The following is a 19,017-nucleotide window of genomic DNA, read 5'->3' as shown; positions in this document are numbered from 1 at the left end:
CCACTCAGGCATGATCTCACTTTCCAAGATTTTATTAAACAATCTGGTTAGAAACTCTACTGCCATCTCTCCTCGACATTTCCATGCCTCCACTGGAATGTCATTTGGACCGACTGCCTTTCCACTCTTCATCCTCTTCATAGCAGCCCTCACTTCTTCCTTGCTAATCTCTTGTACTTCCTGATTTACTCTCACCACATCATCCAGCCTTTTCTCTCGCTCATTTTCTTTATTCATCAACTCTGCAAAATATTCGCTCCACCTTCTCAGCACACACTCCTCACTTGTCAGCACATTACCATGTGCATCTTTTACCACCCTAACCTGCTGCACATCCTTTCCAGCTCTGTCCCTTTGTCTGGCCAATCGGTACAAGCCCTTTTCTCCTTCCTTACTATTCAACTTCTTGTACAGCTCGTAATATGCCTTTTCCTTTGCTTTTGCCACTTCTCTTTTCGCCTTACGCCGCATCTCCTTGTACTCCTGTCTACTTTCTTCATCTCTCTGACTATCCCAAAACTTTTTCGCCAACCTCTTTCTCCTTATGCTTTCCTGGACCTCTTCATTCCACCACCAAGTCTCCTTGTCTTCCTTCCACTGTCTAGATGTCATACCCAGTACTGTCCTAGCGGTCTCCCTCACCACATCTGCAGTACTTTTCCAGTTGTCCAAAATTGCTTCCCCTCCAACCAGTGCTTCTCTCATCTGCTCGCTAAATTTCACACAACAGTCTTCCTCCTTCAGCTTCCACCATCTGATCCTTTGTTGAGCTCTCACTCTCTTCTTCTTTACCTCTAAAGTCATCCTACAAAGAACCATCCTGTGCTGTCTAGTGACACTCTCTCCTGCTACAACCTTACAGTCTGATTTCTTTTAGCTTGCATCTCCTATAAAGAATGTAGTCCACCTGTGTGCACCTTCCTCCACTCTTATATGTTACCCTGTGCTCCTCCCTTTTCTTAAAGTAGGTATTCACCACAGCCATTTCCATCCTTTTTGCAAAATCAACTACCATCTGTCCTTCCCCATTCCTTTCCTTGACACCATATCTACCCATTACTTCCTCATCACCTCTGTTCCCTTCACCAACATGCCCATTGAAGTCTGCTCCTATCACCACTCTTTCATGCTTGGGCACACTCTCCACCACCTCATCTAACACACTCCAGAAATCTTTTCTCCTTCATTTCACAACCAACCTGTGGGGCATATGCACTGATGATATTCATCATCACCCCTTCAATTTCCAACTTCACACTCATCACCCTGTCAGACACTCGCTTAACCTCCAGCACACTTTTAACATATTCTTCTTTTAAAATGACCCCAACACCATTTCTCTTCCTGTCCTCACCATGGTACAACAACTTGTACCCACCGCCGATGCTCCTGCTCTTACTTCCTTTCCACCTGGTCTCTTGCACACACAATATGTCTACCTTTCTCTTCTCCATCATATCAGCCAGCTCTCTCCCTTTACCAGTCATACTAACAACATTCAAAGTCCCCACTCTCATTTCCACCCTTCTAGCTTTCTTCTTCTCCCGCTGTTCGTGGCAACGTTTTCCTCCTTTTCTTCATCATCTTAACCCAGCAGTAGCCCAATTTCCACCGGCACCCTGTTGGGCAATAGCACCGGTGGCGGACGTTGTTAACCCGGGCCACGACCGAGCCGGTATGGGAATTCAATTCTGAGTCTGCATAGTTCGGTTGGCTTGTTTTACGCCGGATGCCCTTCCTGACGCAACCCTCCTCATTTATCCGGGCTTGGGACCGGCACTCAATGTACTGGCTGCACACCCCATGTGGCTGAGTTTAACTGCTTTAACATTTCCCATAATCCCCCTGCCCTTCCCAGAGTGCAGTGCAGCACCAGCAGAGTTCCAGCATTTCAAAGCTACGTTGCAGCAAAGGATATGAGAGTTGTGACCATTGGTGACCTTCAAAAGTAGGGCAAGGTCACTGGCCTTCAAATCCATGTGAAGTACTCCTCCAAGGCATGTACCCACCAAATATGAAGTTTGTGCGAGCAATAGGTGCCGAACTACGTTGCGGCGAAGGATTTGACAGTTGTGACCACTGGTGACCTTGAAAAGTAGATCAAGGTCACCGGCCTTCGAAGCCATGTGAAGTACTCCACCAAGGCATGTACCCACCAAATATGAAGTTTTTGCGAGCAATAGGCGCCGAGCTACATTGTTGTAATCCAGCCTTTGGGGAAGTTATTTGCTGGTTGGATTTTGGAGTGCCGCTCCTTGATGGTTGCTATGGCAACTGTGGGCGCACCTGATTTCTTTTGGATCTTTGCAATCAGCTCACCTGGAGTGTGAAGTGATGGATACAAAAAGGGATTCTGTAGCGTGAGGGGAGGACTTCATTCTACTTCACTTCACGGAGAGGAAAGGATTCGGTGGCGGAAGGCATGAAGAGCAGCTGGTGAGGAGAGCGACTGGATAACGGGAGTTGTGTTGACGTTGATGTTACTGGTTCCAGCTGAATGCTCGCGCCGGAGAAACGCCATAAACGTGGATTATCCGCAGCGGCAGAGGAGAACCCTGCCGTGTCTGTGAGTACACTCATGTGTTTGTGAGGTGGTGCTTTTAAGCAGAAAGTTGGACTTTCCCGCAGGGACGGAGTTGTGTGCTTGCTGGCCTGGGTGTGTGTGTGTGTAGGTGCACGGAAGACGAGGTGACGGAGAGAGACGCCAGGAGGGGAGACGAGCGACGAGGGGCGTTACGTGCCACAGCCGGGGAGGAGCCTTCCCTCGGCTGAGAGAGTGCGTCGTGCCACGTCGGAGGAGAGGAGGACACGCCCCTAAGCTGACAGTGGGAAAACGTCCGCGGATTGGTGGATGTTTGGTTGGGTCCGGATTGGTTGTCTCTGCTCGTTGACTGTTCGGCTCTGCTGGAAGTTGTTTTTTTAATGTTTTTTCTTTTAAGAATTGTATTTTAAGATTTCTCTTTTTTACTTTGTAAAATTGGTAATAAATTATTAATATAAGGTTTGCCTTGTTTGGTCACTCCAGCTCTATTTGATAATAACTAGTAAATTGGACATTTTATGCTTTAACTCATTCAAAACTTACAATAATACATAAACCTTGCTTACATTGTGGCAAACGAATTGCGGCCGGACAGATGGACAACCTGGATGCTATATGCCTTGTGGCTCAAGCGCCGCGTGGGGCATAAAAATGCATGAACACCCGACGTTGCAACGAAGAGCCTGACATAGTGCCCCTCCTATATTTTTAAAGCTGCGCTCAACCGACCCCCAGGTGGGCACACCTTGCCCTATTGCATGAATCAGTACAGTTATGTGATTGGATGAAGAGTGCTGCATTTGACATTTGTAGCGGGTGACATACTCGCGTTGTTTATCTACACGGTATGTGTTATATCACAACTTTGTGCTGCCTGTGTCTTGTGTCAGCATGATAAGCAAAGAACAGAATATTTCATGATGCCTGTTGTTCCAGACGGAGATATGAAGACCTTAGTTTTATCAATTATGTACGCTGTGTCATTAAGTGGTTGAGGACAAGACAAGTGTCATGGAACATTCCGTCCGACAACTAGGTGTGCTGAAACCGACCTCTCACAGAAGTCACGGACCAAGAGATGGCTCGAGATTCACAACTGCAAAACAATAGAGGTGTGCGAATCGATCCTAATATCAATACCAACGCTGGTATTGATATTGAACGATCCTCGTGTAAAAAGATTGATACTCAAGCTTTTTTTCTCTCCCGCACGCAGATTCGGCAAAGTCTACTCTCTGTCTGTAAGAGCAGCGCTGTGCTGTGTCACACAACACGGAGCAGCGCACCCTTGTATTGTGGTTTGTCAGCCCTCTACCTCAGGAGATTGTGTTTTAAGTTGTGTTGAGTGATATTTTTTTTTTTAAACAAAAATGTTGATTTTGATAAAGTATTTTGTCACGTACAATGTTTGGCGAAATTCTAGCCTAGGTCTTTTGGACCCTTTGGATCTATGAAGCTTAAATATGAAAAAGTATCGGTATCAATATCGGTGATACTGGGCCTGTATTTACTTGGTATTGGATCAATACCAAAATTCCCGGTATCGCCCACCTCTACAAAACAACAAATAGTCGAGGGAAATTTGACAGAATATTTAACAAGGATATTACTTCTAATCTCACTTTCTTTCCCAGTTCAAAGTATTTGAATCAGTAACTGTTGCCAACTTGTTCTGGAATCAAACACTTGGATGAAATAAGACTGTTGTGTCACAGAAGTTGTTTGAATTTTGCCAAAGAAGCAGACAACTGAGCATAGGAACGCGATGAACTTTATTACAGGCTTAAACACCACAGGTCTCCACACTGCTCAGCTCACCTACTTCTGCATCAGCCTGCTGGCATCCACAGCCTTTTATATTGGCGCCCTCTGCAGGTATTCCAAAATCATTACAACTGCAGAACCTTCAGAATATACCTTCATACCACAGTCCTCCCCTGTAGACTTTAAGTGCACGTGTTTCTTTTCTGTTTAATTACATGTGCAATTTCCTTTTAACATACATAGTTATTTGCATTGCTGAAGATACATTGTAGAGGGCGCATGTTTCTCCTTGGACGCTCCACCTGTGGTGTAGCTACCCACAGCAATTGAACCCACCTGCAGTGTCCTTTGACTCCTTTTCTGAAACATTCAGTTCGTTGTCAAAATCAAAAACAAAATGATCATCATCATGCACGATGTCTGGATTTACATTCTTTTTCTTTTCTTCCAGTAACTGATTCACGTCTTTTGGCACAGTTCCCATTCACCGACACCAAATGTAACTGGATCAAAAACCTGTGTAATTTACCCATTTCTCTACTCCCCTGCAGTTTTGTACAAGAACTGTTTGAACACAGAGAAACTCCTGAGTCTACCCTTCACATATGACTCTTTCTGAACATGTCAATGCTGGATAAATTGAGAAAATTTGGTTTCAGCAAAGATAACGTGACGCGGACCTGTCTTTTCAAAAAAAGTTCTGCCGGTGTTTTTGCAGTCGTCACGAATGGCATATTTCGATAACCAAACAAGAAATTTTCAATACAGTTCTGCAAAGACATACCACCAAGTGCTCTACTTTTGGCCAAGGACCTTTTTAAAGTTTTGCACCAGCCTCTCTGCCAGTCCATTTGAGGCTGGGTGGTAGGACGGAGTCCTGATATGCTTGACAGGGTTCAGCTTCAGAAATGTCTGAAATTCACTTGCAATGAATTGAGGTCTGTATACAGTTCCCTCCTCTTTGGGCAACCCAGAAGCCAAAAAAGATTTCTCAGAACTTTGATGGTTTGCATACAAGGAACATTTGCTTCTTGGACTCTGCAAAATCTCAGTGTATTCTCTCCTAGGGACCTGAAGCCCATTTCCAAGTATGTACAGTTGTGCTCAAAAGTTTACATACCCTGGCAGAATTTTTGTTTTTTTGGCCCATTTTTAAGAGAATATGAATGACAACACAAAAACTTTTTTTCACTCATGGTTAGTGTTTGGGTGAAGCCATTTATTGTTAAACAAATGTTTCCTCTTTTTAAATCAAAATGACAAGAGAACTACTCAAGTGAACCTGATCAAAAGTTTACATACCCATGTTCTTAATGCAGTGTATTGCCCCTTTAACATCAACGACAGCTTTGAGTCTTTTGTGGTAGTTTGTGGACGAGGCTCTCTGATGGTGAAGCTGCCACTGAATGTCTTGGACTTTATTTACATTAATTACAAAGATATACAAACAGTATGGCACTCTATGGTAAATCTGCATGGAGTAAATGGTAAATGGACTGCATTTATATAGCGCTTTTCCATCTGCATCAGACGCTCAAAGCGCTTTACAATTATGCCTCACATTCACCCCGATGTCAGGGTGCTGCCATACAAGGCGCTCACTACACACCGGGAGCAATAGGGGATTAAAGGCCTTGCCCAAGGGCCCTTAGTGATTTTCCAGTCAGGCGGGGATTTGAACCCATGATCTTCTGGACTCAAGCCCAACACCTTAACCACTAGACCATCACCTCCCCAAGAGTAGACAGTTCTCAAAAACTGAGTGACTGTGCAAGAAGTTGAAGAGTGAGGAAAGCCACCAAAACACCCAGACAACCAAGGAGAAGTTATGGGCTTACTGTGATTGGAGAATTGTGCACAGTGCAAGCTTTGCATTTTGCATCACTGCTCTTAGCTTCATAGTGGAGTAGAGCAGAGAAGGATTTTCTTTCACCAAAACAGATCAAATCCAGGCTGGCATCTCAGATGTACCTTCTGGCAATTTGTAGCTAAACTTTCAGGTCTTCTTTTTAAGAAAATCCTCCTCTATACCACTTCATCATGAAGATGGATAACTGGGTTGTTTCATGTGGTTCTTTTTCCAGTGTAGTTTAAGGGAAAAGTCAGATGTGTTCCACATTGTTGCAAATGACACGAGACGCGTGGTGTGATTCTGCTGCTGCTGTACAGCGTCTTTTCTGGATTCTGTTCCCTCATTAAAGCTACAGTCTGCAGGATTTAGTGTTTTTATGAGCAGAAATGGAAAATAAGATTCATAACCATTGATTCATTTGTGTGAAATTACCTGCAACGACTGTTTTCATGACCTGAGAATGAATCCTTCATACCCACATGGGCGCGGCCCCTCATAGAGACCTCCAAATTGTGTTACTATGTTGATACGGTAGCCCAACAGGGACATACTTAGTCTGCCGTTAGCATTTAGCAATGTGACTGGAAGACTCACTCGCTCATCTTCAACCGCTTATCTGGAATCGGGTCATAGGGGCAACAGCTCCAGCAGGAGATGTCAGACTTCCATTTCCCAGGACACATTGACCACCTCTGACTGGGGGATCCCGAGGCGTGCCCAGGACAGTTTGGAGATATAATCTCTCCACCTAGTCCGGGGTCTTCTCTCAGATGGACATGCCTGGAACACCTCCCTAGGGAGACGCCCAGGGGGCATCCTTATCAGATGCCGAACCACCTCAGCCAGCTCCTTTCAACGCAAAGGAGCAGGGACTCTACTCCGAGCTCCCCACGGATGACCGAGCTTCTCACCCTATCTCTAAGGGAGACACCAGCCACCCTCCTAAGGAAGCCCCTTTCGGCCACTTGTTCCCGCAGTCTAGTTCTTACGCTCATGACTCAACCTTTGTGACCATAGGTGAGAGTTGGAACGAAGATTGACCAGTAAATTGAGAGCTTTGCCTTTTGGCTCAGCTCTTTTTTCGTCACAACAGTACGATAGAGCGAATGCAATAACGCCCCAGCTGGACCGATTATCTGGCCAATCTCACTCTCCATTGTCCCCTCACTCGTGAACAAGACCCCGCGGTACTTGAACTCCTCCACTTGGGCCAAGTCCTACCCGGAATCTTACTGGAAGACTGATTCCTCTTAATTTTTTGTCAGTCGTTACTCTGTGCTACACTGTGTACTGTACAGGTATTAAACACAAGATTTTATTCATTTCTTTATTTGGAATAGTATCACTGTGTGAAGAACTTGTCATATTTCTGTGTCTCCATGTTTCATTTGCAGCCTGGTGTCAGATCTCACCTACCGGTCCCACTGAGGCTCAGACAGATCAAAATCACAAAGAATAAATCTGATAATCTCTGTGGATTTGAACACAGGGTGAGTGTTTTTGTGTTTGTTTTTTATTCCACTTGGATGAAAGCAGGAATCAGCACTTCTTTTTTTTCTACATCATTTACCTCTGTTTGATTTTATGATTAACAGCCTGGTTTCAGATCTCGCCTCCCGGTTCCTGTGAGGCTCAGAAACAAAGTCCACATCTGGGGAAGTCCATCACTGATCAGTATGTGTGAGCTCCTCCAGCAGGAGTGCCAAGAAAAGGAGACGCAGATCAACAAGCTGAGGAAACCATAGTAGAGAAGCTTGAATCTTCGACTGGACTGGGTTGCTTGACGCAAGGATGTTTCGTTTCAAATCGCAGAAGCTTCCTCAGCTAAAATGCTTGCTGTGGTAGTCTGACTTCTGTCTTGACTCTTGTAGAGAAGAACAAACAGAAGCCACAAAAGCTGGAGTTTTAAACCTAATCAAACCCCTCCTACCAAGAGGCAGACTGCTATAGGCTAGTGACTAAACAAATGCTTTAATTAGCACCTATTGTGGTCTAGTTAGCACTCTCCTAATGACAGGGTAGCAGTCCCTCCTAACGATGGGACTGACGCCTCTCCTGACGAGTCTCCTGATGACGTGAATGACTCATTACCATGAACAAAAGACTGAAACGGCTTTGACCTGAGTACCCAATTGTAAACAGGGGACAAAGCGTGTGTCAGACCCCCTCCCCCGTTAAGACTGGGTTTCAACTGTTTCACATACAATGCCTCCTTCACTCCTCTCAAACCATTTCTTCTCTCTGGCTCAGATTTTAACTTCCTTATCCTCAAACGTGTGGTTAGTGTCTTTAAGATGGAGATGAAGTGCAGACTGAGGTCCACTGGCGCCCTCTCTGCGGTGGTGGTAGAGAGGGCGCCACTGGACTAAAGCATTTGTTTAGTTACTAGCCAATAGCAGTCTGCCTCTCTTTAGGAGGGGCAGGTTAGGTTTAAAACTCCAGCTTTTGTGGCTTCTGTTTGTTCTTCTCTACAAGAGTCAAGACAGAAGTCAGACTACCAGAGCAAGAATTTTAGCTGAGGAAGCTTCTGTGATTTGAAGCGAAACGTCCTCGCATCAAACAACCCAGTCCAGTCCAAGAGTCAATCTTATCTACTATAGAAACCACCTGGACAACTGAGAGCTTTCACAGAAACATCTCGCTGACCGGGAGGTCTTCAGAGCATCACAACAGTAAGGCCTCTTTCCAGTCATTCAGTGTTTTATTTATTTTATTTTAAGATTCCAAACCACATTTTGTGTGAAAATCCAGTGAAATAAATAAAATAAAAAAACTTTATCACTGAATTAGTGCGCAAAAGTCCTCTTATTAGCAAAAAGGATGTTTTAAGAAATTGAATTAATTTAATTCAACCTTTCAAAATCAGAGAAGTCACCAATGCTTGAATAACGAGGCAATGCACACATTTCACCGCTTTATCTGTCAGATCTCTTGGGACAATATAACAATGTGACATAAGGGGTTTTCATCTGCATATTGTCGAACCTGCGCAGCAGCCACACCAAAGTAAGTACGGCAAATCCTTCGGGTAAATCACAACGCAAATGATAATATATCAATATACCTCACGTTTTAAGATAATCCACAGACACTTCGTGATAAAATGATGAGTTCTGCATTTTTGCTTGTGATCTGGGTACAACAGATTTTGTAACATTTCTGAAAAGGATGTGCCATGTTTTCTGCAGCCTGTAAAAGCAAAGATAAGAGTTGCTTTACAGGCTGCATCTGGACAGCTGATGGTCAGGAGCTCACAGTCTTCTGACAGGACAAACCCAGTGTTTCCTTACAAACATGGAACTGGAAGACAGAACTGCAAACAAACTCTCCACAGCCTTTTCACTGAATCACAGCGAACAGCAGGTGGCGCTTAAAGCACGCAAGATTAAAACTTTCCAAGCACTGACCTTTAACTTTTTATAGGGCGTAGGATTTGTATTATTGCAGCATGAATAGAGAGGTGCTACCTCTGAGCTGCACGAGAGGTTTACAAAAAATTAAAATGCAGGTAAACAGACTGAAAGTAATAATGCATCAAAATGTACGTGTTAACCAAAGTTATTGTTTCTCTATTCAAGGTTATACTGACTTGATTCTTCAGGGTTTTCGAGTTCATTGAATGTTTAAATTTGGTCTCATTTCTGTGTTTCAAGAAATGACTTGACCAGGTGAAACAACAGAAATTATGGAATGAACCTTTTTAGAAGTGTGTCCATAAATGGACTGCATTCATATAGCACTTTTCCATCTGCTCAAAGCGCTTTACAATGATGCCTCACATTCACCCATTCACACAAACGCTCACACCGATGTCAAGGTGCTGCCATGCAAGACATTCACTACACACTGGGAGCAACTAGGGATTAAGGACCTTGCCCAAGGGCCCTTTGTGATTTTTCCTGGCAGGCTGGGGATTTGAACAGAGGATCCTCTGGTCTAAAGCCCAACACTTAACTACTAGACCATCACCTCCAACCTCCCACAGATGGCGATTCTATCCATCTTGGGATAAGACTGTAATGTAAAATGTAGACAAAATGAAGCACTGAATACCCTCCAGATGAACTGCCCTGCTCTATACTGGCCCAGCTTCACCAACAAAGTGCTTGGAATAGATGTGTTTGTCCTTCTTGACATGTTTGTGGGAGAAATTTGGTCGACCACAAGCACGACTCGAGTCCAACGCTTGTACTTCTCAGTGGTTTCAAAGATGGGATAAAGTTTACTCCTTCCATGTAATCCTTTGCGGGTATCTTGAATCGCTCTGAGTCCAACACAGGCCATAGCTACGGTGCTTTATTGCCACCGTTTTTGGTCCGCCAGCATGTTTTGCATGAGGGATGATCTCCTTCCTCTAATTCGTTGGAGTCTGCCTTTTTACCGTAGCCAAAGTAATCCCATACAGCCGACTTGGTCCATTTAGACGGAGGGAAAAGTTCACTGCAGGCTTCACCTCCTTCAGCTGTGATACAGACTTAGCTAACGTTAGCTGCCAGTTTGTAAACAGAGACAGAGGTGCGAGCCAGGGGGAAGGGCGGCAGCGGCCGCTCCGCTCTGCCTGTCAAGTATTCTCCTAACCCACTCATACCGTAGGGACGATATAACGGAAAATTTTAGTGCTTTTGAAACTGTGGGTTTTTAATACCGCAGGATACCGTGAAACTGGTTATCGGCCCACATCTAGTTACCACTCACTGTGATTTCAGCATCTAAGGGTTTCCTTCCAAATAATAGGCCTTCTGTTTTCCTATTGTCTTTGTCCATTTTCATGCCCACTCTGTTCAATTCATCATCATATCTCTACAGAGCGGCTTGCATTGCCTCTGCGCTCCTTCCCAAGTGGAAAACATCGTCTGCACGGCCAAAAGTTTGGTGCCTCTGTCTTTTCTATAGACATGCTGCCATTCTTGTTGTCTTGGATCAATTTTTGAATTTACTTTGTGTTCTAAAATGCGTTCATACAGTTTACAGGCATGTGGCATGAAGGTATATCTCGGTAATTGCCACAGTTTTTCTGATTTCCTTTTTGTAGTTGGGGCATATGGTGCTTCTTCCCCACTCTGAGGGTATTTTCCCTTGCACACATGACCCATGCTTTATTGATGATGTTTAGGAGGCAGTTCTTGAGGTTAATTGGTTGTAAGAGTTCTATGGGAATAGTAGCCAGTCCAGTGCTTTGAAGGATTTCATTTTTTTAACGCCATTTCTAATTACCCACCAACAAAGTTGGAGGAGGTAATGTTTTCAGCCCTGTTTGTTTGTGAGCCCACAATTTTTTTCATATATCGTTATGAAAGTTTTACTGACACTTCATATCCTGATAGGCAAGAACTGATTCAATTTTCAAGATCATAGGTCAATGTTCAAATTCAGGAAAAACATTGGAAAAGTCCCTATCTTTAACATTGAGCAAATTTTCAAAAATTCATAAGATCAAATTTATTTCATATTTGAGAGAGTGTTATGTAGGATGATATCCTTTATCGCCGGTCAAACTTTAATCCAGATCTGATCCAATTTACATATTTTGTGGCCATTTAAATTTAACATTGAAAACCCCATTTAAAGTATATTTTACATTATATCTTAATCAAATGTGCCCCAATCACTCATGTTTGAAAGTGAGGTACAAACTGGCACTCACTATCACCTGACAAAGTTTGATCTAGATCTGATCCAGATTGTGGATTTTGTGGACATTTGAATTTAATATTGAAAAACCCATTTGGTGTACATTTTGCATTATATCTCAAACAAAAGTGCCGTAATCACTCTTATTTTTCTGTTGTGGATTTGCCTACACCACCAAAATTGGATGGAGGTTCCAATTTTATGTCTGTTTATCTTCCAGTTATCAATTGGAAACAAGTGCCAAAAACCGATGACAAATTGTGCATAGCAAAGATAACCAATGTTCTGTGAAAATTAACTGTGAAAGAATTCAGAAACTGAAAAACTTAAAAAAAAAAAAAACTGACACCATCACAAAAACTTTGATTCAAGTGCATGAACTAAATGCATACTCCTGACATTTGATCACATCGAATTTAGTTTATGAAAAAACACTTCTAACAGGACTTTGACCTTGAAATTTTTTTCCAAAGTAAAATTTTGTGAAATTGGAAAGTGGTGTTGTCTGAGGTTTGCGTTCTAAGACTGCAGTGCTCTAGTTCATCTTTTGTTATCTCTTGGTCTGTACTTTCATCCACATTGTCATTGTATTCATGTGAACTTTCTTCGTTTAATTGGAGTGAACTTTAGATGGTTTTCCAAATGATGAGTCCAGCGTTCAACTGTCTTGTCTGGATCAGATTTACATCTTCCCTTTCCCTTCTTTGTCTTTGAATACATTTTTAGTTTGTTGAAGTTTTCTCAGTGACTTTGCCAGTTTATAGAGTTTCTTTTTGGAACTTTTGTTGTCTTTTCCTTTAATTCTTTCCAGCAGAGATCCAAGTCACCTGTCTCTGTGAATTCTACTCTTTTTTGCATTTTTCATGGTAGGCTGCATACAATTCTGGTTTCTTTAAGTTGTCTACTTTGGTCTTTCTAGCTGTGTGGGGTTTACCTGGTTTTACTGTCTTTGTGTGGAGGTTGGTTACAGTAATCTATGGTCAGATTCCAACGATCTGCCTGGTATAACTTTTACATTGTTTATGATTCTTTTATCCAGTGATAAGATGTAATCATTTATGGAAATATGATCATATTGACCAATGTTCTTATTTCGCTGATATTTCGTCATCATGTGACTGTATTGGTACAGGAAGTAGCAAGTTTATAATTGCCAGATTGTTTAAGGCAAAAGTCAGTGAGTCATTCTCCATCCTCATTCTTGATTTCCTCACCAAAAGGTCCTAAGATATTTTCAGTGCTGTTTCTGTCCCTACCTGTCCTCCCGTTACAGTCTCCAATGACTGTCAGGGGAGGCATTTGGTTGAGGGTTCCCTCTCGGTGATCATAGGTCTCTTTATCTTCGTCCGGGCATCCCTGTTGGGGACAATAGATTTGAGTGATACCGTAGATGTTGTGTGTTGGGGGGTGTGGCTGGATATTTTGGTGTTCTTTTCTTTTCTTTGCTCTTCAGGTGGCATGGAAACTGATTTGTCTGTGGAGAAGGTGCTGGCTGAAGAGTCCTCACCCTCATCAACATCATGTGCAGCACCTGTGACTGGTGCTCACATGCAACCTTGAATACTTTCAGCTGAAGCAGATAATTGGATGGTGTTCTGCTTTTAAGGCATGTGTGATTCAAGCAGAACTGCCAGGAACTCGACCTTGTGATGTCCGTTTGTGAGACGCTGAGGACCGCGCCTGGGTTTGACACATCGAGCCTGTGAAGCAAGGAAGGGTGAGGACACTTGCTGTCAGCACACATTAAAGGTGATTAAGTGTTTAACTAATTGTTGATAGTAACTTGGTGTTTTGTTATGCAGTATACTGGAATTGTGATGAGAATTGTGCAGTTTGCTTCTCACTGCTGTGGCGTGCAGGATAAGTGATCCTCCACTTGTTGTGAGAAGCTGCTCATTTGCATAAAGTTAAAAAATACAGACCTGAATGTGTTGCTGATAGCGTGTGTCTTTTGAAAGATATTGTTGTAACTGCTGACTTACCTCACCTCTTTGCTTCACAGAGAGTCAGTTTGTCGTGTCCACCTGGGGGGTGTTTGTCTGGTGGTAGTGGGTCCAGGAACGCCGGGCTTCGATCCTTTTGGGCGCTTAAGAGCGTGCCAACAGTCACTCCACCAGAAGGACGTTCTTTTAGTTTTGTACACATTATTATGCACAGGTGAAAAATAAATTGTTTCTGTTGTTGGAACCGCTTTCTGGTTATTTTTAGCGCTGGGTTCTGTCTGACGCAGGTCCGCTCCTCAACTCGTGTCGACACATAACAGTAGTTCCCGGCCATTCCATAATGGACCCAGCGGCAGAGGCGGTTCCTTTTGCCGAAAAAGTTCAAGAACACTTGGAGAAAAAATGGGAGCAATTACAGCATCTTGCAAACCAAATTAAACAAACAGACGACCATGTTACGGAGCTTGCAGCGCAAGCCGTTCTGCTTCCTGCTGCTCCAGCTGCGGCACCATCGATACTAGTGCAGATAACTCCGTCACCCAGAGATTCAGCGTCCGAACCGATTGTTTGTCGTCCGGAGCCTTGTGTGGTGATGCAATGTTCTCTGGTTTCTACTCAGTCAGGTGGGAGCGCCGCAGCTTTACAAGGAATGTTTGTGGAAGGGTTAAATGAGTCATTGAAGGACGAGCCGGCAGTCCGTGACGAGCCAGGCGATTTAGATGAGCTAATATCGTTGGTGATTCGTCTAGACGATCGGAAGAAGGAGCGTGGACGCGAGAGAGGGCGGCCATCAGAGCGGGTTTTTTCGTCTCGGGGCTTTCCCCGACACAAATCTGGGCCGCCTCTTCTTCGCCCCACTGAAGCTCCTCCGACGGGACCTCTGGCTCCTCCTGTTGACGAGCCCATGCAGCTCGGGCGAGCAGAGATTACTGTATTGCCCCGACATGTAAGCGTCAAGAGAAATAATGGTGACGTGTCTCCAAGTGTTCTGGGACAGGCAACATAACACAAAAAAAAAAAAAAAAAAATCTAGCACGGGTAAATGTTTTGTTTTCTTTAAATAGGGGTTATAATTGTCTGGTGGAGTGATTGTTAGGCGGTTAGAAGTCCGCCTGGGCTCACGTCATTGTTAATTTTTATGTGTTTTTAGGTCATTTTATTTTGTTGTTTTTTATTTCTCTACATCTCTAACCCCAACCTCACTTGCCCCAAGACCGTTTGTCTTGTGGGTTGTGGGGTGGTGCAGGTTGGTCACGGTGAGCATTCTCAGAAGACCTCTGCACCTAGGGGGAGGGGGGGGTGTTAGAGGCGTTTTTCTTGGTTTGGTTAGGGCCCGGTTCCACTCCAGCCTCGGTGAGCCTTTGTACCGTTCGTCATTGGTGTTGCCGGGGTGTGGTGCAGCGGAAACTTACCTCAGTCGGAGGGGTGGGCCGATCTGTTGCCGTTCGGCATTTCGGTAGTTCCACCCCTCCCGAGAGGCTGGGGTATGGTCGAGTTGGGGCACCGGACCTATTTCCGGTTCTCCGCTGCGCCTTGGGGTTGGATCTGGGTTAGTTTTTTCCTGTTCCCTTCTCCGGCTTAATGTTTTGAGCCGTTCGCCAAAGTTGAGCCGCCGAGGGGCTCTGGGAGGGACCCGGGGTCTACGGTCGTTTTATATCCCCCCGGGGTTGTTTTTGGTAGTCCTCCAGGGGTTGATTTTTGATTTTGTTCTGTTTCCTTCCGGGTTCCACCTCCAGGGTTGATGGTACGGTCCCCTGGGGGGCGCCGTTTTGCTCCATGTACACCTGCGGACCTTTGTGGGATTATGGTTCTGGCTGTTCCTCCTGGAACTGGCGATGAAGGCCTTCTGGGGGGGGGTTGGGCTCTGCAGGTCATTCTGGGGGGGTTGTTTGTTATTTTTCTTTTATGCATTTACGTTTATATTGTGTTTGTGGGGCTGTGTTGGGTTTTTGCGTTTGGGAGTTTTTCTTTTCTTCCCGGGGTTTGATGGGACGGTCCCCTGGGGAGGTTTTGGGTGGGTTTTATGTTTTTTTCTGTGTGTTGAATTGTTCTGGGGAATGTTTTGGGGCTTTTGTTGATGCCAGCCGGCCTTCCAGCTGCAGTGCCTGTCCTGCTGTCTGTGATGGACCTTGGGAGCGTGGTGCTGTCTGCTTCCTGACGTGGACCCCGGAGGGAGGTGCTGTTCTCGGGCCTGGTCTGTTCGGTCGCCGGGAGGCTTCCCGTTGATGGGGGGGTACTGTTGTGTGTTGGGGGGTGTGGCTGGATATTTTGGTGTTCTTTTCTTTTCTTTGCTCTTCAGGTGGCATGAGAACTGATTTGTCTGTGGAGAAGGTGCTGGCTGAAGAGTCCTCACCCTCATCAACATCATGTGTAGCACCTGTGACTGGTGCTCACATGCAACCTCGAAGACTTTCAGCTGAAGCAGATAATTGGATGGCGTTCTGCATTTAAGGCATGTGTGATTCAAGCAGAACTGCCGGGAACTCGACCTTGTGATGTCCGTTTGTGAGACGCTGAGGACCGCGCCTGGGTTTGACACATCGAGCCCGTGAAGCAAGGAAGGGTGAGGACACTTGCTGTCAGCACACATTAAAGGTGATTAAGTGTTTGACTAATTGTTGATAGTAACTTGGTGTTTTGTTACGCAGTATACTGGAATTGTGATGAGAATTGTGCAGTTTGCTTCTCACTGCTGTGGCGTGCAGGATAAGTGATCCTCCACTTGTTGTGAGAAGCTGCTCATTTGCATAAAGTTAAAAAATACAGACCTGAATGTGTTGCTGATAGCGTGTGTCTTTTGAAAGATATTGTTGTAACTGCTGACTTACCTCACCTCTTCTTTGCTTCACAGAGAGTCAGTTTGTCGTGTCCACCTGGGGGGTGTTTGTCTGGTGGTAGTGGGTCCAGGAACGCCGGGCTTCTATCCTTTTGGGCGCTTAAGAGCGTGCCAACAGTCACTCCACCAGAAGGACGTTGTTTCAGTTTTGTACACATTATTATGCACAGGTGAACAATAAATTGTTTGTTGTTGGAACCGCTTTCTGGTTATTTTTAGCGCTGGGTTCTGTCTGACGCAGGTCCGCTCCTCAACTCGCGTCGACACAACAGTAGATATTGGTCTTCACTTTTATTTGAACACTTGCTATTCTTTTGTTTGTGATTGCAAAATTCTGGATGTTGTTTTCTTTGTTTTTAGGTGTGGTTCAATAATAATTACCACACCTGCATAAGCTCTGCCTTCCTTCACTCCACTTGAGATGAGGGTAAGTCCATCACCAAGATCTTTGCCAATGATCTCACCTCTAAAGTGGGTCTCTCTGAGACCTAGGATGTCTTTCTTCCATTTTTCCATGATTTGCAAAATTTCTTCTTTCTTGTGTTTGTCATGATTCTGCCCGTTCTCAGCTCTTGTTATGGTTTTGTCTCACATCTGTATCTATGCCCTAGCTCTTTGATCCTCGGTCATTGATTTTCTGTTTGTTATATTGTAGTCACTGGTTGTATTGTCTGTTAGTTATACTTTGTTGTCTTTTCAGTTCTTACATTTGTTTTCCGGTTTGATTCTTTGTTGCTTCATGTTGGGTTTTCTTTATTATTTTTTATTAGGCATGGGGTTTTGTTCATCTTTGATTCTGGTATTTTACTTTGGTCACGATAGGTTGGGTTTATCTTTTTGTTGGGTCCTGTTCACTTTGAGTTTGTCTAACTGTACACTCTTGTCTGGTGTGGGTGTGTCTTGTCCCTTCTGTGTGCCACGCCCCCTTCCCAATTGTTCTCTCACACTTGTGTCTTGTTTTCCTAATCACCAAACCTCTGGCTTCAGAAAGTAAAAAACCTCCCATCAGTTGCTTCTACCTGTGCACCTAAAACAGGTGATCTCAATAACTAGCTCATCCACTTGCCCTAAGAGCTGAACTGATTACAGTCAGCTGGTTTATTAGGAAGATGAAACAAATATGTGGCTGGACTTATACTTTCTGAAGCTGGAGTTTTACACCTCTGCCACCTATCCTATTTAAGCCCTTTGTGTTCGCCACCTCTCTGCCAGTTTGTTGAATTTACATTTGCGTTCCAGCCTTTTCCACAGACTTGTTTTGCCTTGTTCTATTGCCTGCCCATGTTCTGACCCTGCCTTGTTTTTTTGACCTTGATTTTGTCTCTGCCACGGAACTCCACCACGCCGTGTATTTTGAACTCTGCTTGCTTCTTGGACCACGCCTCAGCCACGATTGCCTGTTACCTCCGCCTGGCTGCTTGAAATCCTGTGTACTGAATCCCTGCTTGTCTTCTATATTAAACCTTTTTTTCTTACTCCATCATCAGTGTTTGAGGGTTTGCATTTGTGTCCTAATCCATTTGAACCACACCCCTGCTAAACTTGACAGTTTCTTTATGTCCCAATATTCAGAGTTCCAATTCATACTCCTTTAAAGGTTTTTAGGTCAGAGTTCCAAGCCCGTCCCTTTTCGGTGCTCTTCTTGGGTACAGAGTTTCTAAGTCCATGCCCACGGCTAGCAGGGGCTGTCTAGGCTCATGCTGGTGATCCTCTCTTTGGTGACTATCCAGTCTCCACCCCCTCATTCGAGGTTGCACAATAGAAATGTTGCACCTACCCCAGGACTAGGAAATCGGTTTATTTGGCCCCCATACCACAATAAGGCAGAAGGATTGGAGCCCAGATGTTCAGGGCATCCCAGTGGGTGACAAAGAACTCTCATACAACCCCTGGCAAAAATTATGGAATCACCGGCCTCGAAGGATGTTCATTTTGTTTAATTTTGCAGAAAAAAAGCAGATCACAGACATGACACAAAACTAAAGTCATTTCAAATGGCAACTTTCTGGCTTTAAGAAACACTATAAGAAATCAAGAAAAAAAGATTGTGGCAGTCAGTAACGGTTACGTTTTTAGACCAAGCAGAGGAAAAAAATATGGACTCACTCAGTTCTGAGGAATAAATTATGGAATCACCTTGTAAATTTCCATCCCCAAAACTAACACCTGCATCAAATCACATCTGCTCGTTGACATTGACCCTATGTCATGAAATTGACCCTATGTGTCTTTTTGCAAGGAATGTTTTCATAGTTTATGCTCTATGGCAAGATGCATTATCTTCTTGAAAAATGATATCATCCTCAAACATCAGAAAAGTGTCCAAAATATCAACGTAAACTTGTGCATTTATTGATGATGTAATGACAGCCATCTCCCCAGTGCCTTTACCTGACATGCAGCCCCATATCATCAATGACTGTGGAAATTTACATGTTCTCTTCAGGCA

At 44.2% G+C, this 19,017-nt stretch overlaps 1 long non-coding RNA gene across 1 annotated transcript; it reads left to right on the top strand.

Moving 5' to 3' along the window:
• The first annotated feature begins 4,117 nt into the window (after window positions 1-4,117).
• LOC117529051 lies at window positions 4,118-18,637 on the top strand. Its single transcript, XR_004565925.1, has 3 exons — window positions 4,118-4,200; window positions 18,174-18,179; window positions 18,627-18,637. It is a non-coding gene; the product is annotated as an uncharacterized LOC117529051 (long non-coding RNA).
• The last annotated feature ends 380 nt before the right edge of the window (window positions 18,638-19,017 follow it).

The sequence above is a fragment of the Thalassophryne amazonica genome, chromosome 17 (genome assembly GCF_902500255.1).
Source record: "Thalassophryne amazonica chromosome 17, fThaAma1.1, whole genome shotgun sequence".
Taxonomy (NCBI): domain Eukaryota; kingdom Metazoa; phylum Chordata; class Actinopteri; order Batrachoidiformes; family Batrachoididae; genus Thalassophryne; species Thalassophryne amazonica.
This window is presented reverse-complemented; position numbering and strand designations above follow the sequence as displayed.